General features: G+C 51.7%; 1 protein-coding gene across 13 annotated transcripts in view; it reads left to right on the top strand.

Moving 5' to 3' along the window:
* Window positions 1-16,021, top strand: part of INO80E (INO80 complex subunit E) — a 657,413-nt gene that overhangs the window by 48,069 nt on the left and 593,323 nt on the right. The gene's annotated exons all lie outside the window — the stretch shown is intronic.

The raw sequence follows: 16,021 nt of genomic DNA, 5'->3' as shown, positions 1-16,021 counted from the left end.
TGGCGAATCGAGGGAGCATCACCTGGGTTGAGGGTCCTCAGGGATTGGGAGTGGGGTGCCTGCAGGCGAGACATGGCTGCCCTTTTTCCCTGTTGATGACCGCCTTGACTCTTCCCCCAATCGTTATGAGCTACTGCAAGGCCTCTGGTCTCATTTCTCCACATTCAACATTTAAAAGTACTCGGACGAGGAAGAGGAGATTGAGAGTGATGAACACTACAACTTCATTTTACCACTCTGGTACTGGGACAAGAAATATGCCTGCAGAGTATGGTGAAAATCAGGAATGTACCCTTAATCATAGTCAGGCAAACCTAGGTAAGGATCCACACCTGCAACCTATTTAGAGGTTGCAGGTGTATAAAATGAGAGCCAGCGAACAGTGCAGAGAGAGTAACAGGGAGGCCTGTGTGGGGGAGACCAGCAGGGGACCCTTTTTTATGTGGAGTCAGCCGTGGTGGGATGGGAGAAGGAGCCAGGATTCCTGTGAACACCCCAGAGGACTTGTGGGCCCAAGACAAGTGAGCCATGCCGCCACAGGTGGGGGAGCCTCCATGACCGAGAGCGAGGAGTATGAGCTGCTGGTGAAGCAAGAAAGGTGAGGACGCTGTCTGTGTCTGGAGAGAAGCCTTTCAAGTTGCTGGCATGCAGAGAATACCCAGTATGTGAGCAGGGCTCGGAAAGGTTGGCCCGCTGGCCTCGCAAGTAGAGAGGAAGCAATGGGATCCAACGGAAGGAGACACAGAGAGCTGGTGAGTGGCGGGGAGAGCACTTGAGCACCAGTGCGCTCGAAGCGGACCGTAGATAAGTAATGGCCCTTAGGAGTAAATACAACAAATACATATTGAATATTGAACTGAACAGAAACTTGAAATTAAGCATAACAAATGCATCTTAAATACTGAACCGAATGGAAACTTGAAATCAAGAATAACGAATGCATCTTGTATTCCGAACTGAATGCAAACCTGAAATCAAACATGTTGAATGCATATTGAACACCAAATTGAATGACACCTTGAAGTTAGACATGTGATGTATTGAAAGGAATAAAACTTTATGGGCAAAGCAAATATCGTAGGATTACCAAAGTGCCCATGTGAAAGCAAACAATGGAAAAGGGTGCAAGTGTGGAAGAGTGCCTTAGAAATGGGGGGTACAAAAAAAACTCCCACAAAGTGGACTATTTTTTTTTAAACATGTAATTTTAATTTAAAATACCGATGCACACGATACAAAAATAGCACTTGATGAATATCAAGGACCAAGAAAAAAACATGATGAAATCGAAATTTCATTTTTTTATATGTATAACTGCAATGCTTAACACAACCAATTCATCTTCGAGGGAAGAAGAAGAAAAAAAAACACAACCAGAGAAAACAGGAAGTAACACATTGCATTCAGGATTGGGCCCTGTCTTGATCTTCCTGGGGGGTTCGGCCGATGATTTCTCCCTTAATTTGGTCATGGCTTAATAAGATACTTCAAAAGTAAAGGCTGGGAAAAACATCTGCTCTTTGTCTGCCAAATGCTCCAGGAAAGGCCCTGATTACGTGTGAATTTAGGCATTCGTCGCTCCGCTGGGCTGAGAGTTTCTCCATCCCCATCAGCTCCCAAACCTTCTCCCACCAGTAAGAAATGTATAGTCCCTCTGCCACCTTCCAAAAACATGCTCGAGTGATTCGGGCTGCCATAAGCAATTGGGAGGTCAGTTTGGCCCTGGATCCTGACATGGGAAATGCGCCATTATCAGGGGCGTCCCCCAATAGTAAGACCAGCAGATCCACGGGGAGCAGGGTGCCTGTAATCTCTTTGATTTTGGAGCGAACCTGTAACCAGAATGTCTGAATTACGGGGCAATGCCACCACATATGGGCTAGGTCACCCAGCTGCCTGCATCCGTGCCAGCATCTGTCAGAGTAGGAGGCGTTCATAGCATGCAAGCTTTGCAGGGACTGATACCAGCGGAAGCACAACTTGAGCGCCCCTTCCTTCACTAGAGTGCAGCACAAGCTTTTTTGAGTTCTGGTTCATATCTTCACCCAGGACTTGCTTGAAATTTCCAGGCCCAATTCCTTTTCCTATGCTATCATGTAGGGGAGCTTCTCCTCCGGTGTGGCACTTTCCAGGAGCCTATAACATGCTGAGATTCTATGTGTTTTTTGCCCTTCTAGTATCTTGAGTTCTATCCCTGTTGGGGTACGTGATCGCGCCTGCCGTACCGCAGGGTTGGTCAGCCAGTGACGGAATTGGCCATAGCGAAAACGCTCCGAATCATGTAGGTTGAACTTCTTCTTACAATCAATGAAGGTGAGGTGCCCCATGTCGCCATATAAGTCCTGCAGTCTCTGGAGTTCTCCGGAGGTCCAGAGCTGGAAGGCTGTAGCTTGTAGTCCTGGGGTGAATGCAGGATTTTAGGTAATAGGTGAGAGTGGACCCAGGCCCAATTTAAATCCCCTTTGCGCACAGACTTTATTCCAGCTTTGTAGTGTTGCTAGGGTAGTAATGAGCAGGGTGCCCCGCTGTCGACGTGCCTCTTTGGGGGGGAAATGGTAAATGTCCCAGGGGGCGGGGGACTGCGAATTGTTCTATACCTTTCCATTTGGGGTCTTCTCCTGCTCCCCTCCCACCCCCAGCCCAGCATGGCAGCCACTTGGGCACCCGGATAGTTTTGTGGGATTGAAGGCAAGCTTATGCCTCCCAGCATTTTCCCTCTTGTGAGAAGCTTGTGGGGGGATACGTGGCTTTTTGCGCTGTCAATTGAATGGTCCCACAGCCTTTTGTAGATGGAGTAATTCCCGTTCTGGGATGAACGCTGGCAGTGCCTGAAACATATACAGCAATTTTGGGAGGTGCATCATTTTGACAGCGTACATATGGACTAACCCTGAGATTTCCTGAGAATCCCACTTGTGAAGCGATTCCTTGGCTTCTTTCCTTAGGTCCGTGATGTTCGCCTACAGCAACCCAGTGTAAGTGGGGGTTAGGCGTACCCCTAGATGGGAGATATAAGTGTCCGACCATCGGAATGGGAATCTTTCTTTTAGGGCTGCTAGAGTTTCACTAAGGCCCATGCCTATAGATTTCCTGGGATTTATTGTGAACCCTGAGACTGCAGTGAACTGGGCCAACAGATCTGTGAGAGCCGGGAGGGAGGTGAGCGAGTCCTTTAGAAAGTTTAGCTCGTTGTCAGAGTATAATGCCAGTTTGTGGCATTCCCCTCCATAGCTAAAACCCCGGATGTTGAGGTGAAGGCAAACTCTTTGGTGCAGGGGCTCCATAGCTAGGGCGAACACCAGGGGGGACAGAGGGCATCTCTGTCTTGTCCCTTACCTAGAGGTATCAGGGAGGACCATCAAGCATTGACCCTTACGCAAGTGGTTGGAAACTGAAAGTTTGCGAATACTAGTTTGGTAAAACGCAGACCGAAGCCAAATCCCTGAAGAACTAGTTTCGGGTAATCCCAGGACATACTATCGAATGCTCTATGGGCATCTAGAGACAATTGCAATAACTTTCCTGGGATGTGTTCAGTTCCATGCTGAATATTCTATAGAATTTGTTAATATAGCCATCTGGCCATTGGTCCTTCCCTGGGGCAAGAGAAAGGATTGCCAGTAACACCTCTTGATCAGTGATGGGTCCCTGTAAAAGATCTTGAAGGGACTTAGAGAGAGTTGGGGAAGGTGGGATTTGTATATGAAATCCTGCATGGCCTGCTGGTCTCCCTGGTGTACGGCCGAATGTAGCCGGTAAGTCTTCCATAATTCAGAGTTTACTCTCTACTGATGTCTCGTGCTTCCCATTAACATCCCGCAGGTTTTCTATGTAGTTGCGCTTGGCTCTCTTTTTCCGTTTTACCGCTAGCAGCTTGTTGGCCTTGTTCCTTTTTGTATAAAAGTGTTTTGTGAGCATCAAGGAATGCGCAGTGCGCCCCATATGGCGTACCTCCAGGCCTTCTCTGCTACCAGCAAGTCCCGAAGTGAGCACCTGGACCCCTTCTCCCTATGTGTTATCTCTTTATCACAGAGTTCTCCCTCCAAGTGAGCTTGCAGCAGTTTCCTAGCCTCCCCCCGAGCCATGGCTTGGTCTATAATGTGGCCCAAATAACCGACTTCCCGGCATCCCATATTGTGGCGGCACCCATCTCTCCGGTGTAATTTTTCCAGTTTTTATTGCTTTGGAGACGTGGGAACAAACCAATGGGTCCTCCAGTAGGAAATCGTTCAAGCGCCATGAAGGCCTGGGCGGAGGGTCTGGGTAGGGAGGGGGCATGTTGATCATTAATAGGGCATGATCAAATAAGGCTTTTGGGAGAATCTCAATGCTAATTACCTGTGGGATTAGGGTTTTGGAGAGGAAGGACATATCCAGCCTAGAGAACACCTTGTAGACTGCTAAGAAAAAGGTATAGTCGCGCTCCTCCTGGTGGACGAAGCGCCTGGCCTCGATTAATGAGTGCTCCTGTAATAATGTGGTGAGGCTGATTACGTTTTTCTTATCGTTGGCCATAGCGGGTAAAGATTTATTGAGTAGGGGGATTAACCACTGCCTTAAAGGCTCCCCCCAGGATAACCTCCTCCTCCGCAAACTCTCTCAGGGTCTCTGAAAAAGAGGCGTAGAATGCCTCCTGTTGGGCATTGGGGCCATGAATCGATATCAAAGTGACTTTCCTTCCATAAAACATTGCCACCACCATGATATACCTCCCCTCCTCGTCTCGCAATACTTTCAACATTTTCAATGGGGTATCCTTGTGAATCAGGATGGCGACTCTGCGTTTCTATGAGCCACTAGCGGCACAGAACATGGTTGGGTACAGTTTATTGTTGAGGTGGAATTCGTCTGAGGGCAAGAGATGGGTCTTTTGGAGGAACCGGAGTGAGGCGTTAAGGGTAGCCATTCTGTGAAAAAGTGCCTTGCATTTCAATGGGGAGTTTAGACCCTGTACGTTCAGGGTAAGACCATTAAGGTCAGAACTCGCCATTGTGAGCCTGCTTAGGTGTGCCGATAGTGCCTTGAGTATTTAAACCCCCCCACGGGGGCAGGCTGAAGGCCTAGCTTGTCGCCAAACTCATTTTCCCTGGTAGTGTGTTACCCTACAAATAAAGGTTCATCAAAGTTAAACATAAGTAAAACGAAGTTAAGCATATGAGCACTTGCCAAAACTTTTCAAACAATGACATACAGTCAACTGTCAGGGGCGTCATGCACTTAGGGCGCCTGATCCTTAGCCATGTCCCGCTTCTGACCTTTCTGGTGTCTGGAAGAGAGGCGAAAGAGGAAAAAGGTTCATAGGTTGGCAGGCCTCCTCAAACCACACACGACCAAAAATGAAATGTTGTCCCGCCGCTCCGACCCAAGCAGCCGTCTTACTCCCTACTGGTATAATTATTGTTAATGAGGACGGCCAGGTGTTGGTGAGTCAGTCAGGGGGCCCTGGGGCTCCCAGGTCACCTCTTCGTTCAATGCCATAGCTTCGTCTTCGGAGCCAATAATGTAGTGCCGACTGTGGTAGTAAAAATCCCCATTGGTAGTGAATTTGTTTGGGCTTGTAACCATGAAGTGATCTTTTTCAGGTGCCGGCGGTTGGCCAAGGTATAGGGCAAGAGATCCTGGAATAGAGTGAGGGAAGCCCCCTGGAAGACTACTGGCTACGATCTTCGAACTGCAACCATAATCGCCTCTTTTTTATGGAAAAAGTGCACCTGGGAGAGGACGTCCGGCACTAGATTGCACCACTGCTGAGCTGAGAAATAGACACGATGGGTCCTGTCCAAGACTAGGTCCTCCAACTCTGGGAGATCGAGCAGAGACCTGATGAGGGCACTTAAATATGCCACAAGTTCTTGATCGAAGACGTGTCGCAGTATCCCTCCTAGGCGGACGTTGTTCCTTCTCGATCGCTTTTCTAAATCCGCTTGTTTCAGTCGAAGGTCCTCCATGTGCTCCACAAATCCCTCCACTCTCCTAGCTAGCTCGGCTTGTTTTCTAGGTCGTTTACCCTGGGATTCAAGGCCCAGTAGGTTAGTGTTCAGGTCTGCGATTGATCTGGCCAGGGAGTCCTTGGAGGTTTTTATCTCTTATTAAATCTCTTGTGTGATGTCCTGCTTAAGAGCCTTCAACATGTCTTCGAGGTCCCTCTTGGAAAGTACAGCTTTGGAGGGTGGTGGGGGGAGGAGGGAACAGCCCCAGGGGGGCAAATGAACCTCAGCCCTCACTGTCTGCATTCCTGATTTCTCAATGTCTTGTGGGGTTAAGATTGCGGTAATATCCGATGGCCTCGCTTTTCCACCTGCTTTAGGCTTTGCCAGTGGACCCGGATGAGAGCAGAAACAGAGGGTCTTATCCCTGTAAGCCAGTACTGAGCCGAGACCCACACATGCAGAAAGAGAAGACTGTCAGCTCAGAGGCGGCAGTCAGGGTCCTCTATAATGTTTATAATGAGGCGAGGGATCCCCAGCTCCTCAGCGTGGATGAGTCTTCAAGCGGCCTGCTGCCCCAACCACTGCCTAAACTCCCCAGGGCCAATGCGTTGCTGTTAAGGGAGGAAAATGAGCTGGTCAGACCTGTATGTGCCAGGCCTATTAACAGCATGTTGCGTGGGTGGAGATGGTCCTTTCCCGGCAGGAGGAGGGGTGATAAATGAGGCTGTTGTGGCGCTCGTAAGGAGTGTGTAGGCTGGAAGAGGCCTTTGCCCCAGGCCGCTATCCCTCTTAGGAGGCTCAGCTGCTAGACGTTCAGGGGTTGACTCTGGCGTAGACTTCAGAATCCCCCGGGGGCGTGTGTTAATTTCTCCTTTGAACGCAGCCTGCAAGCACTGTATCTGCAGGAGGCAGAGGCAAGCAGGGCCTTCTAGGGAGACGCTGTTGTCGGGGCTCCTTCATGTGTCCCACCACCGCTAGCTGCACCTCACCTTCTCAGGTGGTTGGGCTCTGTTGTCGCGCCTACTCCGAAGTCTGGGGGGCTCATCAGCCTTTAAAACGGGTGGAAGCATATGGGGCACCTCGGTCAGCCTGGCGTCTATTCCGCTGGCAGAGAGGCCGTCTTCAAGGGGGAGCCTCTGTCTGCCGCCGTGGCTTCAACTGCAGGGGCACGCAAACCGTCCTATTCTTTCCAGAGCTGCAACGTTGTCAGAGACGAAAGCTCCTCTTTTGCGGCTTCTCGTGCTGCGATTTCGACCCCTGATTCTGCATCCAGGTCAGGGGCACCCTCAGAGCCGACGTGGAGGGGAAATGGGAAACATTACTCGATTCAGGGTTTGCGGATCGGGTGCCCCGTAAGAAGCTCACATGGCGTGCTACCTAGCCACGCCCTCCCACAAAGTGAACTTTTATGAGTGAATGCAGTACCTCAAGGCCAAAGACTGGCAAGAGTTCTGTGACATGTGGTATGGTGGCAGAGCCAAGAGGCTAACAAGGAGAAGCCGGAGAAGTGTAAAACTGCACATAGAGCCAAGGGGCTGACACAAGGGATTCTGTTTGCGCGACCTGTGATGGGTGGACCATGTGGTCTGTCAACTGCGCCTAGACCAGTGAGGCCTGAATGAGGAACACCAAAGACATTGTGAAATGAACCCAGGCGAAGCAGTCTAAGTGAACTGGTGAGGCAATCCAGAAGGAGGGTCTGGTTGACTGGAAAAGTCTTGGGGAAGGGAACCCTGTCACTTGAGGAACTGCCTGTGTTGTCTCGAGGAAGAAGCCTTGCAACCTCTTTGTTTTGAGCTGTGTTGCTTGGGCCTTGGGGAAGGGAACCCCGAGGACTGTGTGGAACTATATTGTCTTGAACGTGAGAAAGGTGATTTTGAGACGTTTGTGGAATTTGCTTAGAATTTGGGGAAGGGGAGTTGAAAGATAGCTGAGATGTCCGGACCGCTGTCGAATACCAGGAGAGTTTTGGTAGGTAAGCGCGAGTATGAAAGGCGTTGGAATCGGAAGACGAACGCTTACTAAAATGTCCTCTTCTCTCTCTCTCTCCCTTGGATGTTGCTTGCTGGTGAGGACAGGTTCCAGAGAATACTCTGGAGCGATCGAGGAGCTGGATTGCTGAACAGGTAAGGAGGAATAATGGTGGTGTTCTTCTCTCCCTAGATGCAGGCCTGGAATGCTGCAAGCAGGTCTCGGTGAACATCACGCTGAAAGTGCAGAACAACACGAAGCAGGTGCTTCAGCTCAGGCGTGGCTTAAGTAGCCTACAGGTATCCCAGGTGCCTCCAGGGCAGACCACGCCACAGATGCTAGACTGCATGGTTCAGTTCCGAACTGAACCTTGTGGGGGCAGTGATGTTGGTCCATTCCCCAATGGAAACTCCATCTGCCATATGAGCCTGGCTCCAGGACAGCCGAGAGGGGCATGATTGGGCCCTTGGGGCCTTGCAGGAACACTGTGGTGAGGCCCAGAGACCCCGAGTCCCCAGGCCAGGGGCTATGGCCGTGACACTTTCCTGCTGGCCCCTTTCCCCTCATAATTGACGGCTGAAGCGTGGAGCGGCTGATCGATTCTGCGCTGCAGCACCCACTCTTTCAAGTCAGAAAGGGGAAAAATGTCCATTTGGTTCGTTCTACTGCTTTCTTCACATCTTCTAGGTTGGAATCCTGCCTGCTCAGCCATACAGAGCAAAGGGCTGAAGCCACTAAAAGGAACAATGTGGACAACAGCTCCTTCTCAGCGAAAGAGTCTGCAGAGGGTTCTCCTTGTGGTTGGAGAATTTTTCTGCAGCCCCTGCCCGTGTCGGGAGCAATTGCATCAAAACACACATCACACTTCCCAATCGAAAAAAAACAAACATTTACACCACGACTTACTAGTCAGATCAAAACAAACAGAGAATGAAGCCACATCAGAGATGTGAAAAAGCAGGAATCCTAACACCGAAAAACAACCTAATCACACAACCAAACCTGTCGTACAACACCAAGCCACAACAACCCGACACAGCAAGACCACAAACCTGCTCGATACAAGAAGGACAAAGAAACAATAATGGAAAACAGAACAAGAAAGAGAAATTAAATCAACCCCTGTTAAACTGGAACCACCTACAGGAATTTGCAACGCCACAAAATCTCCACCAATCGCCACTAAGCAGCCAAAAGAAACGGACAAAGAAAAGAACAAAAAAAGCATACATCTCCTTCTCCAACTATAATCCCACCACAACAGAAAATAACCCACAACTAAGGACCCAATTTGTGACTGGCTGCTGCCCCCCTCCATTAGGTACGTGCACTTTCGAGGGGATTGGGTCCTCCGACGTATTCCATATCTATGACATGTAATCACCACAGCTGTGCTGCTTCGGAAACTTTTCCGGCGTCTGCGTCGATGACGTCGATGCGCCGATGTCGAGGACCTCCTCCGACGTCCGACGTCATCCGATGTGATAAGTAGGACGCACGACGCCCGTAGCCTCTGTTCCGTTTTTTCCGCGAACGTGTTGCTTCGTGTTTCTCGGTTCTAAGCCTCGACTCTTTGGAGTTCTGTTCTTTCTGGTTCTTCGAACCTGTTCGTTTGTGAATTTCCTTCGGCGATGTCTTCCACTTTGTCTTCAACCCCGCGTCCGGGCTTTAAGAAGTGCGGGGAGTGTGGGTCCAAGATGTCGGTGACTGACTCGCACGACGCCTGCCTCTGGTGCCTCGGGGAGGCCCATGACACGGATGACTGTATCGACTGCCAGTCGCTCACGTCCAAAGCCTTACGCGAACGTAAGAAGAAGTTGTCGGTAGGTCGGGTTTCCAAGCCCCGGAAGTCGAAGTCGGCGGGGCTTTCGACGGATGATTCGAGGGGTGACTCTCCGCGTCATCGTCGGAAGTCTCGTCGGTCTTCTTCTAGGAGTGGGTCTCGCCACTCCTCAGCCTCTTCGAGGCATTCTCGGAAGCGCCGTCACCGGTCGCCTTCCAGGTCCTCTTCCGAGGATTCTGCACGGCACGTCGGTTACCCCACCAGCCGTGCGACGCCGGAGGAATGGGCTTCCTTCGGGAAGAAAATGTTGGCGATTCTTGAGTCGCAGGGTACTCAGCCGTCCGCGCCCCCGAGTGGGGTCGGCCGTGAGAGGTCGAGAGACACCGCTCGCAAGAGTGGTCGGCACGAGTCACGGGAGCGGTCCCGTTCGGACAAGGAGGCTCGTTCTTGCCGTACCCGTTCCAGGTCCCGGTCCTCGACGCGTTCGAGACCGTGTGCTCCTGTGAAGTCTTCGAGGAAGACATCGACGTCTGAGGCGTCGAGGGCGTCGACAGGCTTTCTCGAGGCTCCGGCTTCGAGGAAGTCGTCGACGGCGTCGACGATCAGGTCGTCGAGGGACACGCTCGGGGCTCCGGCTTCGAGGGCTGTGTCGACGCCGCCGATACTGGAGGCGCTGCATCTGACGTCGACGCCGATTTCCTCGACGTCGACGCCGATCCTCTCGGCGCCGTTGCCGGTTTTCTCGACGTCGGCGCCGATTCGCTCGACGCCATCGACGCCTTTCGTGTCGGAGGTGCCCCGTGTCACGGGTGTACCCCCTAGGAAGCCTCTGGTTAAGAGCAAGCACTCTCGGGTGCCTTTTCGCCACCTGGAATATATTTCAGAGGCGGATGAGGATTCTGATGGCCTGGTTCCTAGTCAGGTGCCAGATGAAATTGTCTCGGGCCATAGTCAGTTTGACGATTTGAGGCAAGTCACTGCATGATGCCAGTGGACTGGACACCTGTCCGGAGGTGGAATTTTGTAGGCCTGAGCCTGGCTCCCATGCCGATTCCTCGTACCGGCGCCTTATGGCTAGGGTGTCTGAGTATCTGGGATGGTCTGCTCCCCCAGGGGAGTTTGTGCAGGATGATCTGACGGACATCCTTGATGTTGGTCCCCCAACTGACCCGGTACTGCCGTTCCATATGGCTTTACAGAGAAGGGTGGCGGCGGCTTGGACTGCTCCGGAGAGTCTCCCGGCGGTGGGCAGATCCTTGTCGCGTAAATACCGTCCAGCCAGTAGCGACCCCTGCTACTTGACCAGGCACCCCACTCCGGAAAGTTTGGTGGTGCAGGCGGCCACGGCCCCGGCAAAGCAGGCGTCGTACCCTACCATCCCTCCTGATAGGGACGACAAACATTTTGATGGCTGGGCGAAGAAAGTGTTTTCTTCTGGTGGTATGGCGCTTCAGGCGGCCAACTCCATTTGTGCCTTGTCACGTTTCACGCACACTCTGTGGAACTGTGTTGCGTTAGCGGCTGAACATATTCCCGAAGGGGATGAACGGGATGGTTTCCTTGCTATGGTCCAGGATGGTAAGGATGCCATGTGTGAGTCCGTTCAGTCGGGTCTGGACTTGGCTGAATGCGTCAGTAGGTCCATGGCGGCGAGCACCGTGATACGCAGGTTTGCGTCGTTGCAGAAGTCGGGGTTTGCTCCTGATGTGCAGTCCCGGCTCCTCAACATGCCCTTTGACGGTGAACACCTTTTTGGCAGCAAGGCTGACGAGAGCCTTGAGAGGTTGCAGACCTCAAAAGCTGCAGCGAAGTCGTTGGGCGCTGCAGTTCGCCAACCTCCGCCTTTTCGTCCTAGGGGACAGCAGTGGAGGGGTGGTTCCTTTCGCTATTACTCGTCCTTCAGTAAAGCGAGGGGAGCTGGCAGTCAAAGAGGCCAACGCAGGGGTACAAGAGGTGGACGACAGGGTACCCGTGGTGCCAAGGCCGCTTGGGCAGTTGCCTCTTTGCCCTCAGGTAACGCCGCAGCCGCTCCTACTCAGTCATGAGGCCAGGTCCCATGGTTCGCCGGTTGGGGGAAGGCTGGCGCAGCATCTTGTAGAGTGGCTAGCCATTACTTCGGATGTGTGGGTTCTGGAGATCATAACCCACGGCTACTGTCTTCCCTTTCGGCAAAGGCCTCGCGACAATCCACCGGGGAACCTCTCTTTGAAGTGTCCGGATCCGCTCCTTGCGCAGGAAATTCAAGCCCTGCTGGAGAAGGGTGCTATAGAACTGGTGCCTGTAGCGGAGAGGAACAAGGGATGGTATTCCCCTTATTTTTTGATTTCCAAGAAAGACGGGGGATTGAGACCCATCATGGACTTGCGCGGTTTGAACAAACTCCTCAGGAAGGACAAGTTCAAGATGGTTACTCTCTCTCAAGTCCTCCAGGCCCTTCAGCTTCAGGACTGGTTGGTGTCACTCGACCTCATGGATGCTTACTTCCATGTGCCGATCCATCCCAAGCACAAGAAGTACCTGAGGTTCACGGTTGGCGACTCGCACTTTCAGTTTCGGGTCCTGCCGTTCGGATTGACCTCCGCCCCGAGGGTTTTCACCAAGCTCATGGTGGTGGTGGCAGCGCATCTCATGCAAGGGGGGATTCACGTCTACCCCTACCTGGACGATTGGTTGATCAGGGGGAGCTCTCCCGAGCAAGTCCTGGATCATCTGTCCGTCACCTGCCACTCCCTTCACAGGCTGGGCTTCTCCCTCAATTTAAAGAAGTCCCATTTGACGCCAACACAGAGGCTCCAGTACATCGGAGCAGTGCTCGACACTTCCCTGGGGCAGTGTTTTCCTCCCCAGGTGAGGGCTCTTCACATTCAGCAGATGGTGCACAAGTTTCAGCAGGCCCAGACGCTCCCAGCGTTGGAGTTCTTGAGGTTGCTCGGCCTCATGGCATCCTGCATTCTTCTGGTGCCAGAGGCTCGCCTGCGAATGAGATCTTTGCAGTGGGCACTCAAGACGCAATGGTCGCAGTCCTCCGGCAGGATGTCGGACCCGGTTCAGGTGCCGCCCTCGGTCGCCCAGGACCTTCTGTGGTGGGCCGTCGAAGGCAACTTGATGAAGGGGGCTCCATTTTGGCTTCCCTGGCCAGAGGTGACAATCGTGACGGATGCATCCCTCACGGGATGGGGAGCTCATGCCAACGGGCTGACAGTCAGCGGTCGTTGGTCTCCGTCGGAGTCCAGACTCCATATCAATCTGTTGGAGCTGAGGGCCGTCAGGCTAGCCCTGAAGGCTTTTCTGCCGACCGTGAGAGGAAAGAATGTCCTGATCCTGACGGACAACACAGTGGCCATGCACTACCTCAACAAAAAGGGGGGGGGCTGGGTCACTTCCTCTGTGCAGGGAGGCGATGCAGCTCGGATTCTGGGCCATCCAGCAGGAAGTTTCGATCTCGGCAGTTCATCTGGCCGGAGACGAAAACGTGACGGCGGACGCTCTGAGCAGGCAGAGCGCGATCTCTCACGAGTGGGAGTTGGCTCAGGAGATTCTCTTGGAGATCTTCGCCCTTTGGGGGACCCCTCAAGTGGATCTCTTCGCCTCCAGTGTCAACCGGAAGTGTGAAAGGTTTTGCTCGCGGGAATTTCCTCCGAAAGGAGCCTTGGGAGACGCGTTCGTTGTGGAGTGGTCATTCCCGCTGCTGTACGCGTTTCCTCCAGTCCCCGTCATCCCGCAAGTGCTGCGGAGGTTACGGAAGTTCGGTTCCCGGATGATCCTCATTGCTCCGGCGTGGGCTCGGAGGACGTGGTACCCGGACCTTCTCGACTTGTCCATCTGCCCTCCACGTCGTCTTCCCTACCGAGACGATCTGCTCTCACGGGAGGGGGGTCAGGTTCTCCATCCAGAGGTCGGATCCCTCAACCTTCACGCTTGGCTTCTGAAAGGTTGAGGTATATGGATTGGGACCTCCCTGAAGACGTGATGGAGGTGTTGCTTTCGGCCCGTAGGCCAGCAACGAAGTCTCTGTACCGTTGCCGTTGGCGTAAGTTCTGCGACTGGTGCAGAGTTCGGAATGTGGATCCTTTTGCATGTGACATCCCCATGGTTCTGTCCTTTTTGCTTTCTCTGGCCCACAGGGGCTTGCAAGTGGGTACCATTAAAGGTTACCTGGCGGCGCTGTCCATCTTTAAGCGCTCGTCTGAAGAGTGTTCTTACTTTAAAATCCCTTTAATTTCACAGTTTCTGAAAGGGCTCACTAATGTGTTTCCTCCGTCACCTTTCCTGGTGCCCGGTTGGGATTTAAACCTTGTTCTTAGGTTTCTTATGGGTGCTCCGTTTGAGCCTTTACATTCTTGCCCTTTGAGGCTGTTAACTCTGAAAACTGTGTTTTTAGTTGCGGTTACTTCCGCTCGCAGAGTGAGTGAGTTACAGGCACTTTCAGTTAAGCCACCCTTCACTGTTTTTCACAAGGACAGGGTTGTCCTTCGAGTTCGTCCTTCTTTTCTTCCGAAGGTAGTGACGGAATTTCATTTAGCCCAGAAGGTTGTTCTTCCGGCATTCTATCCTCCTCCGCATCCTGGTAAGGAAGAGGAGAGGCTCCATAGGCTTGATCCTAGGAGAGCTTTAAGCTTTTATGTTTCACGCATGTCCCGGGTCAGAGTGGACGATCAACTCTTTATTGGTTACGCTGGAAAGCGTTTGGGGCAAGCTGTGACGAAACAGACTTTGTCCCGCTGGATTATTTTGGCCATCTCGGAGTGTTACCGCTTGGCGGGTATGGACCCACCGGCTGGCTTGCGGGCCCATTCTACCAGGGGTGTGGCTGCATCTACTGCCCTGCAGAGGGGTGTTCCTATTCGCAACATCTGTGATGCAGCCACCTGGGCTTCAGTACATACATTTGTACGGCATTATTCCCTCGATTCCATCAGAGGGCAGGATCTGGCCTTTGGCAAGGCGGTCCTTTGCTCGGCTATTTGATTGGCTATTCTAAAATTTTGCTTCTAAATTCTTTCCCTCCTCCTTGTTTTGGTACTGCTTTGGGAGTCTGTCATAGATATGGAATACGTCGGAGGACCCAATCCCCTCGAAGAACAAGTTACTTTCTTACCTGGTAACGTTCTTTCGATGGGATGGTCCGACGACGTATTCCATATCGCTCCCGCCCTGCCTTCCCCGCTGCAGAATTTCTTTTGCGATTGCAGCTTACGTTCAGCAAGGCTTTGTGTCTGACTGGCAGTTGACTTATGTCACACGTTCTGGGGGAAAAAACTACAACTGAGGCTACGGGCGTCGTGCGTCCTACTTATCACATCGGATGACGTCGGACGTTGGAGGAGGTCCTCGACGTCGGCGCATCGACGTCATCGACGCAGGACGCAGACGCCGGAAAAGTTTCTGAAGCAGCACAGCTGTGGTGATTACATGTCATAGATATGGAATACGTCGTCGGACCATCCCATCGAAAGAACGTTACCAGGTAAGAAAGTAACTTGTTCTTCTGTGCATTACTGCACCTCCAGGGGAATTATTGAATCTGATAAATCGAAAAAATAGAAAAAATAAAAATGTGCTTGAAGTTGTTGTAAAAGCACTGTTTTATTGCACATTTTCATCGTGTTGCAATTTTGTGAGCTTTTTAATACCTGAAGCTGCCTTGCTATTTTGAAAGCACATGTTTTCCCACTATTGACTGCTTATTTGACTGATTTGTAGCCCTTCCAAGATAGCTGCCATTGTTTTCTTTGTTGTGAAGGCAGGCTGGCTGAGCTGCCTTTCCCTGTGCAGCACTCCCATTGGTTTCTGAGTGTTTTCTTCATCCAACCAGGGATCGTCGGGCTTTAGCTGGCCTTCTCAGAAAAGGCCCACTTCTAAGGTCCCTGTCTGCTCCCTGTCCCATTCTGGAATGCTAATTGGGGTCCTCCCTGCTCCTTAACCACAATGATGCTGCCACCTCACTCCTCTGGAATCCGGTCTGCCTTGACATTGTCACCTCCAGAACTATGGGTTAGTTCCCTCCTTTTGGACTCACTCCCACCACCTTTGACTATCACTGTTCTTTCTACTTGTTTCTCCCATGTTGTCATTCTGATGTTCAGTGCTTCTTAAAACCCTTTGCTAACATCTGAATCCCTGTTTGGAAAGTCAAATCTTGGAGTTTTTGCTTTTTGCTAGAAAGTCTGATCTTGCTGTGTTTGCTTTTTGCTAGAAAGTCAGATCTTGCAGTTTTTGCTTTTTGCTAGAAAGTCCAATCTTGCTGTCTTTGCTTCTTGCTAGAAAGCCAGATCTTGCAGTTTTTGCTTTTTTGCTAGAAAGTCAGATCTTGCCGTTTTTGCTTTTTACTAGAAAG

This window comes from Ambystoma mexicanum, chromosome 3p (assembly GCF_040938575.1).
Source record: "Ambystoma mexicanum isolate Mex_15411 chromosome 3p, UKY_AmexF1_1, whole genome shotgun sequence".
NCBI classification, from domain to species: domain Eukaryota; kingdom Metazoa; phylum Chordata; class Amphibia; order Caudata; family Ambystomatidae; genus Ambystoma; species Ambystoma mexicanum.
The sequence above is the reverse complement of the archived record's forward strand: the minus strand, read 5'-3'. Positions and strand labels throughout refer to the sequence as shown.